We start from the raw sequence: 20,175 nt of genomic DNA, 5'->3' as shown, positions 1-20,175 counted from the left end.
ATCCAATTATAGATAAGGGGTAAGATAAAATTGATCGTTTCTCTCTCAAGTTAAACTATATTGCTCAAATATTCCTTCAAAATAATAAATAATGGTGGCCAAAATTGGCAAAATTGTTTCCCCATATTTTAATCAGAAAATGATGATCTTTCACGTTAAGAAAATATACAGAAAATTTTTAAATCTATTTTTATGTAGGATGGATTTTAGCTTTTATTAGATAACTTTTCTGGAATTGACTATTGCTTACATATTTTTTTTTAATTATCTCACTCATTAATAATAAATTTTACTGAAAAATTAGTCCTTCTTTTAATCCTAGGATATATGTTGATTATTCTTTGCCTCTATTGCTTAATAGTATTAACAACATTTAGTATTTACACATATTTTTACATTAGTGTTTTTAATCTATAGAATTTTTTGCTGATATAAATTTTTTCTGTATCACAGATCAAGATTATATTTGCCTTTTAGCATAGCTTTCCAATTTTATTGACAGTATGAGAAGAATGATCTGTTTCTTGAAATTTTTGAACAAAAGTAAGTCGTACTACAATATATTGGAGATGGTGAAAGTATAATAGTTAGCTTTCAATTTCTTCCTCAATTACAAGTTAATTCTTCATTTATTTACATTTCATAATTTTCCCCAAAATACCAAGTTATTCATGATTTCAAATTACTTACACAATGGTAATTTTAAAAATCCCTCCAATCTAGTATTATATGTGATTCCTTAGTTGTATTTTCCCTTCAGTAGATTTTCCAGAGGTTGATCTATTTTACGAGCTTGCTAAAAGACTGCTTATTGGATTGCTTTCACTCTTTCCCATTCTCATTCATTTAGTTCTTTCATTTTAACTATTTTCAATTATTTTATATAGTATTTTATTTTTTTATAATGTGTTAAATTGAATGCTTAATTTCTTAACTTTCACTTTTTTATTTTTCATTAAAAAATTATCCAAATTTACCAGTGTTATTACTGAAAGTTACATCAGTTAATACAATTTATATAGAATTACATTTATTTCATCTTAAAACCTGGGTAGATAGTGTGGTGTTGTTTGAAATACATATTGACATGCATAGCTATAGCTACTGTGTCATATATACATATATTTTTTTTTTATTTTAACTAATATTCTTTGACAGAATCTTATCATTTTATTTTATTTTATTTTATCATGGTAAGAACACTTAACATGAGATCTACCCTCTTAACAAATTTTTAAGTGCACAATACGTTATTTTGGCTACGGTTACAATGTCGTACAGCAGATCTCTATAGCTTACCCATCTTGCTTAACTGATACTTTATGCCAGTGATTAGCAACCCTCATTTCTTTGCTCCTCCTAGCCCCTGACAACCATCATTCCACTCTTTGATTCTATGAATTCGACTATTTTCTGTACCTCATATAAGTGGAATCATGCAATATTTGCCTTTCTGTGACTAGTTTATTTCACTTAGCATAATGTCCTAATGGTCATCCATATTGTTGCATATTGCAGAATTTTCTTCTTTTGTAAGGTTGAATAATATTCCATTGTATGTATATACCATATTTTCTTTATCCATTTATCAGTTGATGGACATTTAGGTTATTTCCATATCTTGGGTAATGTGAATAGTGCTGCAATGAACATGGAAGTGCTAATATCTCTTTGAGATCCTGAGTTCAATTCTTTTGAATAAATAATCAAAACTGAGCTGAATCATATGGTTATGACACCAAAAGCACAGGCAAAAAAAAACAAAAATAAACAAATGGGACGACATCAAACTAAAAAGCTTCTGCACAGCAAAGGAAACCATCAACAGAGTGTAAAGGCAACCTATGGTATGGGAGAAAATATTTGCAAACCATAAATCTGACAACAGTTTAATCTCCAAAATATATAAGGAACTCCTACAATTTAGTGGCAAAAAAACTAATAACCTGATTTAAAAATGGACTAAGGAGAAGAATAGACATTTCTCCAAAGAAGACATATAAATGGCCAACAGGTATATCAAAAAATGCTCAACATCTCTAATTATCAAGGAATATATTGGAAGCACGAGACATCACCTCACACCTGTCAAGATGGTTATTACCAAAAAAACAAAAGACAACAAGTGTTGGCAAGGATTTGGAGAAGTTTGGACACTTTCACACTGTTGGTGGGAATGTAAAATAGTGCATCCGTAATAGAAAATAGTATGGATGTTCCTCAAAGAATTAAAAATAGAAGTCCTTTGCCGTAATCTTGGAGAAAAGAATCCTTTACCCATTACAGCAGTATTTCCATGGTAAGTAATTTCCTTCACGATGATTCATATTGAATAAGGATAATAGAAACATGTTATAACAAGTGAGGGATGATTATTAGGATGTACATTTATGGATTAAAAAAGAGGAAAACTGAGCAATATTTTTTGCTAAATTGTGACCCCGTTTACTTTGCCAAAACCTTTTGATTTGAGTCTTAACTAGTAGCAGGCTGTCATCAAACATCTGATGGCAAAAATCCTAATAGAAGGTAAGTGCCCAAAGGAAATTTAAAAAGCCTTGTCAAAATAGGTCTCAAATTGGTGGAGTAACAGTAAATATCCTCTGAATTTTGGCCTTTCAACATCATTCCTGCTTAAAACTTTGTTTTCAGTAGTATGTTGCAAAGCCTCCGATGAATCACTTTGGTTTTGATGCAATAGATGACAGAATTGAGCACTGGAGGCACAAAGAGATAAATAAGGGACATGACTGTGTGCACATACTGTGGGCCATGTTTCCCATAGCGAGCAGCCATGGACACACCAACCATGGGCACATAGAAGACGAGCACGGCACACATGTGTGACACGCATGTGTTGAGTGTCTTTAACCGTTCCTACCGAGATGCAATGGCAAGTACAGAGCGCAGTATGAGCACATAGGAGAGGAGAATGAGTGCAGAGTCCAGGCCAAAGATAGAGATGACAATGAATAGACCAAAAATATTATTGATTGTGATGTCGCCACATGGCAGGCGGATCAGATCTGGATGCAGGCAATAAGCATGGGAGAGTACATTGGCCTTGCAGAAAGGCAACCTCTTCAGAAGCAAAGGCAATGGGAAAACCATGCAGAAACTGCGGATGATAACAGATATGCCCATGCGTGCCACACGGGCATCAGTGAGCACTGTGGCATAGCGCAGCGGCTTACAGATGGCCACATAGTGGTCAAAGCTCATAACCAGCAGGATCCCAGACTCCACGAAGGAGAAGAGGTGGATAAAGAACATTTGAACCATGCAAGAATCAAAGCTGATCTTCCTTAAGTGGAAACAAAATGTGGCTGGCCAGCACCGTGGGCAGTGTGGAAAAAGACACACCTAGGTCATTAACTGATAGCAGGGACAGGAAGTAGTACATAGGCTGATGCAAGCTCTGTTCCTCCTTGATAATGAAAAGGATAAGGGCATTGCCCACAATGGAGACAATGTAGAGAGCACCAAGGAGCAGAAATATCCAGTGTTGGGAGGTCTCCAGCCCTGGGAGCCCTGTCAGGGTGAAAGGAGGCAACTCTGAGCTGTTGTGGGGGTTACATCCCATGTTGGGACTATTGCTTAGATCCTGAGACAACTGTCCTGTAAAGAAGACAAACACACAGTTCTATCCACGGCCTAGGTCTGTTTTTTTCAGACACTCACACACTATCCAGCCCATCACTTTAGAACATTAATCAATTTTGTTCACCAAATCACTGATCCTTGCTTTTCAATATCACCAAAATTTCTGCAATTGTCTGAGTTTTCTCAATTTGTCCAGGTGGCTAAACAGGTAACATTGTCTGCTTTACACTTGTGCCTATTGCCACCATGCTCTTTCTCACATTCAAAGCTATGAACTCTTTTGTTTATCAATCTATGGGCAATATTTTCTTTAGGACCTAAAACAATACTCTCCTGATCACTACTTCCTTGATTATTCTGCCCTCTTTCAGAGCATTCCATTTATTCATCAAACCATGAACTTCTCCTCTTTCCACTCTCTCGTGCTACTGAACATTTGCTACCTTATCACGACTGCTCAGCTTCCCTACTCCAATATAGTCTCTCAGCTCTTCCATTCATTCATCCAGACAGAAGATAGATGGAGAGAAGATATTCATCCATTGAGATAACCTTGCAGACATTCATCAAGATGCATTAGATTCCCATATTTCCACTCATCTTTTTATTCTTCTCTCCACTTAACTTATGGCATCACTTTTCAACCTGAATAATTTAATTTAATCAATTATAATTTAAGTCATTTCTTAATTATTTCTTCAGCACTGAATAGCACCTACCTCCTGAAAGCCACTAGATTAATAACCATTCTCTATACCATGGAACATCTTCTCATCTGCGTTCTCCATCTCTTTGATTAATACCATCATTATACTTAATATTGCAACTCAAAATCCAGACATCGCTTTGACTCTTCATTTCTTTTACAACTACATTAAATCAGGTAACAACCAATGAAAACACTGGCTCCAAATTGCCTCTGTCAGTACCTTTCTCTATTTCCTTCCACCTGCAGTCTCATACTTCAGGCTCAGGAAATCGCATTCTTGCACCATAACAACCATCTTCTAATGAATCTTATGTTTCTCGCTATTTCATTTTCTAATCTGGAGTAGAACTAATATTTTTCAAAGTCAAATCTAACAATGGTACTGTTCTGACTAGAAACACTGTATGCTCCTTCATTACCAAAGGATCAAAACCAAACTCATTAGCCTAGAATTAAAGGCCCTTTGTGGTCATTACAAAATCAAGATTTCTGGTCTCAATTCTCAAAATTTCCCTCCTTGTACCATAAGATATCCAGACTGGTCTATTTTCTGTTATCCAAACATGAACCACAGCTCCTCACCTCCCACAAGTTGCCCAGAATGTGTGAACATACCCATTTGATCCATCTTGCAAGGCCCAGGATCAATGGCGTCCTCCTCCATCAATACTTGGCTGGTCATTGCCAGCAGGGGTAAATTATCTCCCTCCGCTCTCATACCCATAGGTTTGCATTTCCTTTTGTACCCATTTCTCTGCCTGCCTTGCACTATAGCTTTGTGAATCCTATCTTTTCTCCTGACTCTCCAGCTCCAAGAACCCATCCCTGACTCTTATTCATTGTTTCAGTCCCTGCTCTGCTTAGTGCAGGGTCTTGAACAGGAGATACACTTGGTAAGTCACTCATCCCTTCTGGGTTGGGCACTCTTTGTTGTAAATTGAGATGCTAAGAAACTTAGCTAATGAGGTTGTGAAGATCCAAAGGCAGACAGTTGTGAAAACTCAAGACCAAAGACTTTGCAGGTCTGGGTTATAAAGCTTGCTCTACACCCTCACCTCCAGCCTTTCATTTGCCTTTGCTCCTCTATCTGAATGAAGACTCCTCCATCCTTTCTTCTCAGGATGCAAGTTTTTTTTCCATTCTGTATATTTAGGACCCCTTTGTTTTTTCTACCTGAAATCTCTTCCTAAACATTTTTGTTTGCCTCTGTAAGCATTATGCAGACATCTTTGATTTTGGAGTCTCTTAACACATAAGTAGGGTCCTGTCAAATGGCTTCCAGAGCAGCCAGTATCTTTTTATATACCCCCTCATACCAGATTATTCTGAGAAAAGTGTGGAGATGTTTATTCACACCAAGGCATCTACATCAGAAATACAGCCTAACGCAGTATCCTGCAGATAAAGTAATGTCTGAAGCAGGAAGCATGGCAGAATTTCAGAGAACAAGAGCTACAGATAGAAAATATAGAACTAGAAAGGTTATAAAGGTGTAAGCATGCAGGAAAAAAAAAGACTCAGATTAGAGATAGCCTTCCTTCCTTCAGATTGTCATATTATAGTACTCATATTTCTAAGTTAGGGGCAGAGTGCCTTAGGGCCTCAGTCTGGAGAGTCTGACACTCCAACTTACCTATGTGAGAGAGCTCTATGCATGGAAGGTGCAGAGAAAGGAAGAGTAGTAGTGGGGGCCCTGCATGCCCTGCCCACAGCCCCAGTTACCTCTGCCAGCTCCCTGGCCTAAGCAATATAAGGCTGAATCCAGGAAGTCTCTTGAGCCTATATCAGCTCAGGTACTCATGGGCTGATGGGAAGAGTGAGAATCTACAGTGTTCCACACCCCTCTGACTTAGTATTTCATCACTGACAGGCGTAGGCATGCAGGAGTAGGAATAATCGGAACCGGAAGACACTTGCAAGAATATTGTATTTAGCCCCTCATTTTATAGAAGAGGCCATTAGAGCCTAGAAAGGAAAAGAGACATCTCAAATTTATACAGCTTGTTAGTGGCAGAAGAATATTTAAACATAAATCTTCTAACTTAGCTTATGTGAATATGATCAATATCGCAAGAAATGTTGACTCCCATGAAGAATGCTTAAGCCCCATATAAGTTAATTTCAGCATTTGAATTATTGGAACATGTAAAATTCTCACCTGGATCATCCATGATATCGATCCTAAGCATTTTAAGAAGCATGGGTATACTGTGGCTGAACACACACATAGTATAATTATAGGTCAAATTATCGAAAGTACTTGCCCTAGTTAAGAAGGTGATGAGGACACTGCATTATGCTTCCTTCTTCACAAATGTTTATTGAGAACCTAATATGGAGCCAACCTAGGTAATAAGGATTAGCTGAAAAGGTTTTGAGCTAGATGGATCTGAGCTTGAGTCTAGGTTCCACCACTTGCCTTGAGAAAGTTTCTGACCCACATACAGCTTTATATCTTCCACTATAAAGTAAGTTATAATCGTACTTAAATCATAGTATTATTGGGATGGTTAAACAACATAAGGCATGCAAGACATTTAGCCCATTGGCTGATCTATAGCCTGTAATAGATGGTAATGGTTATGTTTAAATCTCAAACATTGGGCCTTGAAAGTAAAACAATTGGGGATGGATATTGACTTAAGTGTGCAACACAATAAGAGTAAATTCTTGAACAGCTTGAACAACTTATATCTAGGAAAACACTAGTGGATATAGCTGGAAGGAATACTGATTAGTAACAGGAGATGCATACTTAAACCAGATCAAGAAGGACAGTAAAAGAAGTTGGGTTTAGAAAGAACCTCTCAGACATCTAATGTTTGACTGAGACTAACCAGGCTGAAAATGCAGTATCTTTTCAAGAATCTCCCTCACACATAAGTCGGACCAAAGGATTCAGTGCATCACCTAATACACTCCTAGACCGTCTCACAGTCACACTAATTGCCAAGGGGAAAGGTCAGGAAATCACCCAAGCCCTGATCAATATGCATGGATTTATCTGAATTCTGTGTCTGTTGTTCCTTTTTCATAAGGCTATCTCTTTAAATTTTCACATATAAAAAAAAATCTTTTCATTTGTGACAAGGTCACAATTTCTACCCTAACAGTCTATGGTATAAAGTGTGTGTTAACAAAAGTAATTATAAATTGAGTTATTCATTCAACATTAGACATGATCTTAGTCATGGGAATGTGTAGATTTTTGTTGTTTTAAACTGCTAATATTTGATAATTTCTTATAGCAGCAACAGAAAACTAATAGAGTGAGCCTCAGGCGGAAGGGAGAGAACAGGGAAAGAACAGAGAAGGGTCATTTCTGGCAGATGTGAAAACAGAAACACAGGTACAAGAGCCTGAAAGGGAGCACTGGAGGAGGATAATGGGTGGCAGAATAAGGGGGCGTTTATAAGGCTTAAAGAGTGAATGGGAAATTAGTGAGAAATTAATCTATAATGGCAGGACTATAAATAGTCTCAACTATGGGACCAAGAAATTTGGAGAAGAGGGATGCTTCCATCATTGCTTATATGCAGGAGACAGAAGTGTTAAAAAAACATGACAATTGGCCCCAAATTGAGTCACTTGTGCTAAGCCCCACGTCACAAACCAAGACTCAGTTACAGTTACAGCTCTCCCAGAAATGGAATCCCCAATCAGCACTAGCTACGTCATCAGCCTGACAGACCCCCACCATCCCCTAAAGGAAAGAAACCTTGCAACAACCAATCTGCTTTTTTTTTCCTAGTATAATTTCCTTGTTCCTATTCCCTTCTGCCTATAAAAGTCTTTTATTTCATTCAGCTGCTCAGAGCTCTTTTCTATATGCCAGATTGGATGCTGCCCAATTTGAATTGATTTTTGCTCAAATAAACTCTTTAAATTTTTAATATGTCTCAGTTTATCTTAGGAGAAGGTAAGTCCAAATTTAGCGATAGGAATTTGAGAGTTCTTTTCTAATCACATCGACATTCTTCTGGCAAAAAATTAAGATCATCAGCTGGAGTAACAGATGTGAGTGATTTGAGAAGAGAGAAAGTGTGAAATGGGAAACACTAACTTCTCCCAGAAGGCCTCTAGTTTCTTGCTTCAGTCTGGATCAGTTGCTTCTCAGGTCTCTTATCCAGCTGGCATCAAAGAATTTGCCCTAATGAGTTTGTGAGTTGGAATCCCATTTCCTGGATCACATAACTTCCTTTTTGTTATCTTCCACATTTCTTTGTTGAGGGTCTTTCTCCTTCAAACTTTATTTTTGGAAGATACTTTTATTAAATTGGATATGATGTTTTTCATTTCCATGCAATACTGTTTCATCCCCTTTCTCCTACTGTTTCTAGAGAAACTTTCCTATGCCATACACTGTGTTAAGCACCCTGAAGTTCTGATACCAATTCCACAGTGTATGTATCTGTGTGTGTATGGGTGAGGGGGGGGTTCTCCACACATCCAAGCAATTCTGTTATGTAACAGCTGGATGTCATACAGTTCAACTCAGATCCGACACTAGCATCAGATCCCACAGGTTAAGGGCTTACACAAGACTTCCTATAGCTTCATATGCCAATTGCAAGCTCAGGTTGATAACTTTTGCTTCTGACTAACTGGCTACAAATCAGAGATTCATTGACCTTCTCCTTTGGTTCGATTAATTTGCTAGAGCAGCTCACGTAACTCAGGAAATATGCTCACTCATTATATTACTGCCATATTACAGAGGATATTAAAGGATATTAATCAATAGCCAGATGAAGAGATACATAGAGCAAGGACCCAAACAAACGAACTTCTGTCGTGGGGAGTTTGGGACCCAGCACAGTAACACATGGAGGTGTTCTGGTTCCCCAACCATGGAAGTTCTCCAAACCCCCACCTCTTTGAGTTTTTATGGAAGCTTCATTACATAGGCATAATTGATTAAATCATTGGCCATTGGCAGTTGGTTCAACCTCCAGGACGTCTCTGTTCCCTGGGAATCAGAGGATGAGACTAAAAGTCCCACCCTCTATTCATGGCTGGTTCCCCTGGCAACCAGCCCCTACCCTTAGATGTTTTCCAAAAGTCACCTCATTAACATAAACCCAGTTGTGGTAGAAAGGGGCTTGTTATGAATAACCAGACACCCCTTTCACCTTTATGGCTCTGATGTGTTTTTCAGAAACTGAGGACAAGAGACCAAATATTATAACAAAAGATGTTTCTATTGCTCTTATGGCTCAGGAAATTTCAAAAATTTTGGGAGCTGTGAGCCAGGAACTGTGGGTGAAGTCCAATTATATGAGAAATATATTTTGGGAATCTGATTGATATTTCTTATAAATCGCAATATCACATACCCTTACATGGGTCATATTTTATTTTGGAATATGTAACTACAAAATTATATTAGGTAACAGTTATGACACTCTTCATCTTGGGGTGGAAATATAGTCACATCTTTTTCAAAGGACTAATTATGGACATATTCTCGTCTATGAAACAGAACATAGCAAGTAGGTAAGACTATGTGTTTAGGGTATTTTCATTGCTCTGAAGTCATTAATTTAGACCTGAACTTTGTTTTTCTATATCCACCTTTGAATGTGTTGAAAGTAGGAGAATAAGAGGGAGTCCCTTAATGTATGTTTGAAGGTCCACACTGAAAACACTTCATGACGTGGAGTCAGGCGGAGGTGCATATCCTCAAACAGCAGTGTGAGGTGTACTTGCAGAATCTGAGGGACTTAGCCACAGAAGTGGACAGTGGGAACTGAATTGAGGCTTCTCAATTGTGTAGAAATAAATTCAGAAAGGTAAAAGGTCAAATAACCCCACATAGGACCCAGATCCCATTCAATAATACTTCCTATGCCCTATATTGCTCCAATCTTGTGAGCTCGGGAGGTTCTCCATGAACCAACACCAATGTGGAAAATGTCTTCTCCTTTTGTTCCATAGAATAAACTTCCTGGCATATAATTCCAGCAGCTCAAGCAGACACACAGATAGAACGGCCCCTGGACCTACTTCCAGCCCATAACAGGTGGGAGGTCCTAGTCTTGCTTTAAGAGGCGAGGTGCAATTCATGTTACAGTCCTAAAAGAAAGTTCTAAAAGAAATCAATAAATGACCTGAGAAGTGAAGATTAATTCATAGGAAAAGGTTAAAGGAGCCAAGAGCTCAGATTGGATGTATCTGATGACCTGGAGAACCAGAGCCCTGTGACGATGAGAGTGTCATTGTCATCACAGCTCTCATCAGTGAACTAGGAAAATTGTCTGAGATTTATCTCCAAACTGGCAAGTTATAGCTTCAGTCAGAGCCATGAACTTTCTATTTAATGGACTGAATAGAACAGGACTGTCACTAGCAAAGGTCTGCTGAGCCTCTTTTAGACTAGAGAGATTTCTAAGGTCAAGGTTCTGAGTGTCTTTATTTATAGAATGTGATGTAGAAAATATTAGCCCAGATGTTCTCAGACTGCTTTTCACAGGTACATAAATGAGCCAAATCATTGCTTCAAAGTCCTTCAGATTAAAAAGAGCAAGCAAAAGTACTGTCATTGAAAGCTTATTATCCACTTATTAAGACAGTAACTTTTTTATAAGACATATACATGAAAGAGCCAAAATCACTAAACAGCAACATTCTTTCAAAAAATATTTATTTTAAGCACCTATTAAAGTCCAGGCACAGTGCTGGCACTCTGTTTAAATTGCTATGGGTATAGTACATAAGGTCTGAGCAATATAAATGTGCAAGATACATTTGTGGCATGTTTGAAAATTTTGAGTACAATTTATTTTCTACTCACTCTGGTCATATCAATAATGCATATGGTATTTAAACTATGATCAATATCAAAATCTTCATATAAAATTATTCTTTAGTAAAATTATGATCTATTTAGAGTAAAACATTTTACGATGCAGTAATTCATTTTAATATAAAGAGATAGCTGATATATAAATACGTGCATATATAATCACTTACTTCATTCCTCAACTATTTGTGTGTGTGTGTGTGTCTGGTATATTTTAGGCCCTATGTTAGAGACTGAAGAGTACGAATGTAAATGAGATGTGATCCTTGCCCACGAGTTCTTACAGCCTAGTGGAGGAGACAAACTACCCAAACCAACCGATATGATTAAAATATATTCTGAACATAGTGGGAACACAAAGCAGGTAGTGAACAGTTCTACTTCAGGTTCAAAAAAATCTTATACAAAATAGTTCTTTAGACTATGGCTTATGCACATGATATTTTGAACCTAATCATTGAATTTTGCATTCGTTCTTGCTGAATAAAAATATGAGTAAATAAGCTATGTATATTATTATACAATTTTTAGAGATGTTTATTTTATTCACTTTTCAAAGCAAACATATGCAGTAGATAAATCAGGTTGGTGTCTCATTTTACAGATGAGGAAATTAAGACTGAGAAGTTCAGTTCACTTACTCAAGATGACACACCTTTGGATGGATTAAGTAACCTTATTGTGGTAATTAGTTTGCAATATATATGTGTAGAAAATTTCACATAGTACACTTTAGACTTACACAATTTTATCTGTCAGTTATATCAGAATAAACCTGGGGGGAATAAAAAGAATAAAGGAAAAAAAAAGAAGTCCTCTCTAACTTGCACTTCTCTCTGTAGGGGGAGTTATGAGGCACAGAGGGAGAGGAAATGTTTCTTAATATGAGATTCTGATTTAAAGTAATTCATTATTAGTTCATATGTTCATCCATTAATTTGTTCACTCATTATTTCCTTCTCTTATTTATTCATTATTATCTATTCATCCATTTTTTTCACTTATTCTTTCATATTGCTCTAACATCATCAGACACTATCTTAGTGGAGGGCCTGTAGCAGGTCTGATGCAGATGAACAGAGTGAAGTAAGACAAGGTTGCTGCTTTAGGGAGATCCGTGAGAGGAATACAGATAAATATGAAAGAGTGAGGGAAAGGTCACAAGATGGATACAAGCAAAGGGCTGTTCAGTTCAGTGGAGGTTGGCAGAGACAAACGCCTACATATTTCAGGGTCTCTCATGAGCAAAATCCAAGAATCCTAAAGTCTAATACTCACTATTTAAATATTGTAGCTGTTGTATTAGTCAGGGTTCTCCAGAGAAACAGAACCAATAGGATGTGTGTGTAAAGAGATTTATTAGATTTATTATAAGGAATTGGCTCTCACAATTACGGAGACTGAGAAGTCCAGAACTAAGAAAGCCAATGGTTTAGTTCCAATCTGAAAACTTAAGAACCAGGAGAGCAAATAGCGTAAGTTTAGGTCCAAATCTGAGTCCAAAGGCAGGAGAAGACTAACTTCCCAGCTCTATGACGAACAGAGAGATTTCTTTCTTAAGTATCCAGCCTTTTATTCTATCTAGGCATTCACTGGTTTAGATGAGGCCCACTCATACTGGGGAGGGCAATATGTTTTGCATTGTTTACTGATTCAAATGCTAATCTCATCCAGAAACACCCTCACAGACTTACCCAGAAATGATGTTTAACCAAATATCTAGACAACTTATGGCCCAGTCAAGTTGACACATAAAATTAATCACCAAGCTGTCAAACTCCAAAACTTAACAACATTTCAAATAGCATTACGGGAAAGGCTCTGGCTCCTGGCAGCATTAGAAATCAACCACTTGAGCTAAATTTGCATATTGGTAATGATGTGATACTCAGTCCATAATTTCCCTGTCTGTATCTCGGTCTTTTTTGGAGTTGTGCAGTCCCATAACCAGAAATCCCAGCCGTGTTACCAAGTGTCCTGAAGTTAGTCCCTCCCTCCTCCAGAGAATAATCCCACCGTGTAGGGATGCTTTACATTCTCCTGGTTATTCCTGAAAAGAGACCATTTTTCTGTCTCTGGAAGACATTGACATAGTTAACTTCTGGATGAGTCCCAAGGTTTTACTGGCAGGTACTGGCCTCATAAACTAAACTAAGTGATTGATCATTGATCCTAAAACTTAGAGTGCATCACTAACACCCTCCAGATTGATCATTTCCTCCTCTGGTGTCTGGTTGACTATACCCCCAACACCAAATATCCAGGACTTCTAGATCTACCAAAGAGTCAGAACTTAGCCCTGAAGAACATCTTGAGAAGTCTGCTACGTATCTCCTTTGTCTTAATGGAGTAGATGATAGGATTGAGCATGGGAGGCACAAAGAGGTAGAGAATAGACACGAGGATATGGACAACATGGGGCAGGCCAGCAGCAAAGCGATGCATAATGTACACACTCACCATGGGCACATAGAAGATGAGCACAGCTAGGATGTGGAACATGCATGTGTTGAGTGTCTTGAGGTGCTCCCCTCAGGAGACAATGGCTAACACTGATCTCAGGATGAGTACATAGGAAATGAGAATGAGTGCAGAGTCCAGGCCAAAGGTGAACAGCACAATGGACAGACCACAATGGCTATTAAGGGAGACATCAGTACATGCCAGCTTAATCATATCCACGTGAAGGCAGTAAGCATGGGAGAGGATGTTCTGGGGGTGGCAGAAGGGCAGTCTGTGCAGCAGCAATGGGAAGACCAGAATGAGGGCAAAGCTTCAGAGGACAGTACACAGGCCCATCGCCATAATGCAGGCATTAGTGAGCACTGTGGCATAGAGCAGTGGGTTGCAGATGGCCACATAGCGATCGAAGCTCATAGCCAGAAGGATGCCAGATTCTGTCCAAGAGAACAAGTGGATGAAAAACACTTGAGCCAAGCAGGCATTAAAATCAATCACCCAGGCATGGAAGCAGAGGGCAGCTAGCACAGTTGGCAATGTGGAAAAGGACACCCCCAAGTCATTGACTGAGAGTAGGGACAAGAAGTAGTACATAGGCTGTTGCAAACTCTGCTCCTCCTTAACAGTGAGGAGGATCAGGGTGTTGTCCACAATGGAGATGGCATAGAGCAGAAGGAGAGGGACATAGAGCCAGGCCTCCATGGCCTCCATTCCTGGGAAGCCCATCAAGATAGAGGTGGGAACATCAGAGGCATTGATCTTAAAGCTGCTCATGAGACTCTGGGAATATTTGTCACCAGCCAGCATGATTTTTTGGAGAAATTATACCATGTTTCTAAGACTATTGTTCCTAGGGAGAAAAAGGAAAATTTAGATTTATAAATTGGAAGTATACATTGATTTTATTCCTAAAATACACTAGGAGAATGATCAAAGTTCATGAAATGCTAACTGTTGAAAGAAAGTCTTCTTTCTTAGACATCTTTCAGTAGAAGAGTAGATTAGGACCTTTCAGGGTGGTTAACTAGCTCATTCAGTCTCATTGGTAGCCCCCTGGGTGCCTTCCTTAGGCCATTATCACAGCTTTCCTTGAAATGTCTTAAATTTCATAGCCATGATCTTAGCTAACCCCCAAGAGATGTTTACACTTACATCCAGTCAGACAGATGAGAAACCAAGTGTCCAAGAAAGGGAAGAGAATTACTCCAGGTTGTCTTGGGAGGTAGTTACACGGCTAGAACTAGAACTCAATAATCCATCTCCCATTTTGAGGTGTTTACATGGCCCAGAGCCCCATATTTCACACTGGAAGAGTCCATGCAGGAAGCCCAGAAAATCAATATGTCTGAAGAGGCATCATAGTATAGTAGTTAAGAGCATGGAGCCAGAACATCCTGGGTTTGTGTTCCAGTGCTTCCACTCAGTAGATGTATACCATTGGGTAAATTTTAAACTCTCTTCTGTAGTTTTTTTACTTTTAAGATAAGGATAAAATAAAGTAGCCCAATGGATGTGCATGTATGCATATATAAGATAGAAAGAGAGAAGCAGAAGAAGAGACAGAGACAGAGAACTTGGACATGGAACAGGTCCTGCCCATAGTAAGCATTATAGAAGTACTGCTGTTATTGTTATTATTTAAAAGCATGTTTAGATGGAAGATAAATTGTACATTGTGCTTTCTTTGACAAAAGTCATGAAATATATTTATATTGAACTTAAATATGTATTTTTAAACCATATATTATCACATAATAGAGTACAGAGAAACAAAAGTAAATTGCAAAAGCTTAAGAAAAACTGAGAGAAAAATTTTAGATTGAAAACATTCTATCCCTTACCTTATTTTTCCTATGAGTTTTTAAAGAATAGCATCATTTCATTTCCATTATAGATCTTTGTTTTTCCTTTCACAGACTCTCCAACTTCAACAGGAGTAGAAGATGAGAAACACTGCCTTACACCAGCCCATATCAGGTTGTGAGACGAGAGGATAAAGAAGTAACTCAGTGCGTTTTACTTCTTTCACTTTGCTCACTTGTTTCAGAACTTCAGAACCAACCATCTGGGAGAGGAGCTACATTTAGGAATATTTATATGGCGTGTCCACAAACCCTTGCATACCCTGTAGATAAGTGGCTTCGCTGACTAGTTTTAGAACTTAAGTGTTCAATCCCCTCTACTTCTCATACATAATGCCTAATACGAGTGTAATTGCCCACCATTGAGTAACTTATTATTTAATGTGCACCTTGGGGGGGAAATTGCTTTTACTCTGACATAAGCTCAGTATTACATCAATGAACAATCAGGCTAGAAATCAGGGAGAAATTCTCTACCAGAAGGATAAGAGTCTGGGACAAAGTTTCAGGCACTACTGCTGAAGGATGGGGATGCTGAGCAGCAGCGTTGGATTCGAAGAAGTAGGGAGGATGAACCAGGTAAGCCCTGGCAAACCTGTACAGTGTAGTGAGCTTCCATTAGTCCCACACAAAGAAACTGACTGAGGATTTTAGAGGAGATGGTCTCAAGGAGATGCACGCGTCACCCACTTCTTAAGCACCCCACCCTGGAGTCTCATTTCATCTTGTCATTTGTTCCACTATAAGGAAGTGTAAAACTGTCTGAACTATAAACCTGCTGCTTCAGAATAAGGTCGGTTTTAGTACCTCTTTCCTGTCCTAATGACAAATGATAGAGTTCAGCTGAGTCTTCTTCTCTGTTCCTTAATATATTTTCTCAGTGTTCACACCAAGCAAAAATTGGGGGCAAAGGATGAAGAGAAAAGCGAGAAAGAGACAGAGAGAGAAGGATTGAAGGGCAAGGGAAAAGGCAGAGAGTGAGAAAGAGACAGGGAGAAGGGGATAAAGAACATAGAGGAAATAATATGGAAATGGGGAGGGTCGGGTGGGGGAAAGTGAATGCAAGGCCAGAGAAGGAATTTTAGGGAGACAGTGACTAGGTTATTGAACATGGAAAGGGAGAAAAAAGAAAAGACAAATAAGAAAACTGAGAACAGCTCCAATGCAATGCCCCAGCCTGCCCCAGGTGCTCCAAGAGGAGTGGACTTTGTTCTCCCAAGCTAGGCCAAGGCTGTAGAAGACACTACACACTCCACATTTCACAGGAGCTGCCTCTCAGGCTCTGAGCAGTGGAGGAGCTATAAGCTATAATATCCCCCAGCCAAACTCTGCTGGGAATAAGCTCCTCACAGTGTATGCCAGTGGACGCCTCTTACTATCTATTCTCATGGGTGATTCAGACCTGTCTGCAAAGGCCAGAGTAACACCTCCTGTCCCCCCAGCTGAGCAGGGCTCATCTGCCCCTACCCTTTGTCCTCATGGCTCCTGAGATCCTCTCAAGGATGGGTCCTAAGGAACCCCTGGCAGCTGAGGAGTGTGTGTGCCAAGTTCCCAGTGCTAGGAAGTAGTAAGCCAAGAACATAACTCATTCATCTTGACTTTCAGCTCCAGGGTTTCATTTTCCCAAGCCAAGTCTCCATCTCTGATAGAAATAGATCAATTTCTGTGATCGTTTACTTTGTTATGATTATGATTACAAACTTAGCTAAAAAAAAAAAAAAGCTGTCATCTGAAAAAACATTTAAATTTAAATTTCATGCTTCCTCATGTTCTTCTCTGGTGCATTGCCCCTCATAGGTAAGTAAAGGGATAATTTCAGTTACTGACTTAGAGCAAGCCACTTTAATTATTAATTAAATAACCATATATCTGCCTAGGGCTTCCTTTCCCAGTCTTATACATATTTATTTTAAGAATAATATGTGGCTTTAGATCAGAGTATTTTGGCAGTATTTGGAAGTTCTGAAATTAAATACATTGTTAGGGTCTGCCAATAGGAGGCCTAAATGCAGACTGAAAAGCTGGAAGAAGGATAAGAGATTTGCTTTTCCTGTTAGTTTTCTGTTCCTGTCATTGTCATCCAAGAAACTGCTTTATCCTTGGCAACAGTACTTGATTCTAATAAAAGCAGTTCGTTCCAGTTTATAGTGTCTTTTTTTCACCCTTACCTCAAAACAGCCTTATCACATTGCTCAACTACACCAGCAGCAGCTCTCTGTGGCCCATCCTTACAAGTCTTGGTCCCAGCTTTGTGGGCATTCTCTTTTGAGCATCTGATAACCTGAATCTCCTTTTTTACAGCAAAAGTTGATGCCAGCAGTTACTAATTGTCTATTGTGATGATGTTCCCTACAATGCAATCTCCTTTCACTCTCAGCTAAGTTGTTTATATAAAAACAAAGGTTCTCAGAGCATAGTGTTATAAAAATTAAATTAAGAATAACTGTGGGTGAATCTTGTCTCATTCCACCAATATTGATTTTTGAATGGATAATCTAATTGAAGGAAAAATAAGAAAAACTCCATCATCTTATTAAAGATTGTAATACTGAAAAGACTATATTTTTCAGAAAAATAAGTTTATGTTTAATAATTTACAAAATTAAAGGTTTTAATATTGCTTATATTAATTTGTACTTAAAATAATTGTAATTATAGAACATTTTAACACGGAGCCTACAGATCAAAGAAAAAATAAATAATTTCAATTTGCATACATATTTTCATTGCAAACAGTGATGAAAGAGTGATCATCACAAGATTTTTAAGTATAAAAATTAATAAGTAGGAAAACAAACCAACTTCAAGGGGACAAAGCAGTAATGTTAAATTTATGACAGTAAAGGAAAACTTGGTCATATATTTTCAAGTGGATAATAGGGGGAAGAAAATTTCTAGGATATTTAGATTCCATAGGATACCCTTGAAAGACTGATATGGCAGTTTTATTTTAAAATGTCAATATTCACAATATATTGAACATTATACCTTTTTCTGCTATTTAAATATTAAATGACAATTTTTAGATGTCAATTTAACATTTTTGACTGGGTATATACTATTTCAAAATTATTTTAGAAAATACCCAGGAAAAAATTTTTGAAGACCACTGGTTTATATTAATATGAGAGGAGATATGTATAGACAAAGGAGAAGAATGCAGTGCTCTGAAGGCTTCGACGGAAGGAATCCTTGGTACAAAGCCTTGATGAGTGGTGAATGTCAAAGGATATGAGTCGATCTGGCCAGAGGACTGATGTTCACTCCCAGCGCTAGCTTCATGGGCATGAAACCTGGGCAGTAGCGTAAGATCCGTGCTCAGAAGGGTCCTTTGTTTAATTCAATGTTCTGCTGCCATGTTCTTGAAATTCTTAATAATTTATTTTTGAAATTTTGTTTGTAAAATGAAGGCTATGGGACAATGGAGCAAGGGAATGTCCACAGCTATTTCTTGCCGCTCTATTTGCATGTAGTAATAGTGATGAGCTACGTACACAGAATACCATGGACTCATGATGTATAGAATTTCAGTGAGAGACACAGAATTCACAAGGAAAGCAGAGAAAACGAAGAAAAGGAAAGAAGAGGGAAAGTAAGAGAAAAAAAGACAAGATAAATAAAAATTACTAAACTTTATTTTCACTTTCCTTGAAAATTCCCTATGGAAAATTTCCCTTCCTCATTTCTTTCTCCCTTTTCCAACCCCTCTTTAGTCTTTCCCTAAGAATAAGCACGGTGGATTAAATCCTCAGAGCAGTCCCCCTGGGTTTTTATACCTGAGTGTCACAGAGAGTCAATAAATAACCTCCCTGACCAAGTCCCTTGAGCAGAGGAAGCTGGAACACAGAACTAAGCTGAAGACATTTTCTGAGCTCACACAACTGAGGACAGATCAGACATTTCAACCCAGACTACACACACAGACCGCATTATCATCCAAACCACCCCCATACAACCTGCACAAAAACACAGCTTTCACATCCCTAAACAAACCATTGCATTTACGTACATGTCACCTGCACAAGTTGTTGTTCCATCACTCTCCCACACAGTCTCATACTCACATATGACATCTGTCACAGAGCTCCAACCTCAGCGTGCTCAACTTGTGAATGCATGTCACTGACACAGGTATGTACTTGAAGTCAGACTCTGCAAAAAACTATGTTCTAAGAAAGAACTCAGAATTCAGTGATTGAAGTCTAGGTCTCAGAGGGAGACCTCAAATACTTAGCCATCATAGTGACCCTTACACAAGGCCGAGTGAGACAAATTTGGGAGGATGCCCTCATTCCACCCAGAGTGGTGATCCAGCTCAATGTCTTTTTCCCATTATTTTTCTTGGAAAACAATCTTGCTTGTACCTAATCTTTCTGGTACTTACATCCACAGATGCTCACAGAGTAGTAGCTTCCTTACAATAACTATTTTAAATCTTCCTTTGCTGGCAAGAATAAGAATGGGAAAAGAGGGGAAGATAAGATGATAGTGACTCCAGCTCTCCACTCTCTATCACCCAAGCTTCTTTCCTCCAGCTGCTGGGACATCATGAAAGTTTCTAGGCAAGGAAGAGGTGCTCTCTATTTTTATCTGTCTCTTTGGAATCCAAATGAATAAAGTGATTGCAGCATTAGATACTAGAGTGCCTTGCAAGAAAAATATAGGAACTCAAGTATTGACCATAAAAATGGGCAGTTAAGTGAGGAGAAAACACCAAACATTGAATTAGGAAAACTGAG

At 38.3% G+C, this 20,175-nt stretch overlaps 2 pseudogenes; both read right to left on the bottom strand.

The window, feature by feature from the left end:
* Nucleotides 1-2,539: 2,539 nt before the first annotated feature.
* On the bottom strand, nucleotides 2,540-3,583 carry LOC101392767 (olfactory receptor 51I2-like; annotated as a pseudogene).
* A 9,817-nt stretch (nucleotides 3,584-13,400) lies between these two features.
* LOC101392513 (olfactory receptor 51I2-like) lies at nucleotides 13,401-14,406 on the bottom strand (annotated as a pseudogene).
* Nucleotides 14,407-20,175: the final 5,769 nt, after the last annotated feature.

The sequence above is a fragment of the Ceratotherium simum genome, chromosome 7 (genome assembly GCF_057802395.1).
Source record: "Ceratotherium simum simum isolate JZ-2026a chromosome 7, ASM5780239v1, whole genome shotgun sequence".
Classification (NCBI taxonomy): Eukaryota; Metazoa; Chordata; class Mammalia; order Perissodactyla; family Rhinocerotidae; genus Ceratotherium; species Ceratotherium simum.
The sequence above is the reverse complement of the archived record's forward strand: the minus strand, read 5'-3'. Positions and strand labels throughout refer to the sequence as shown.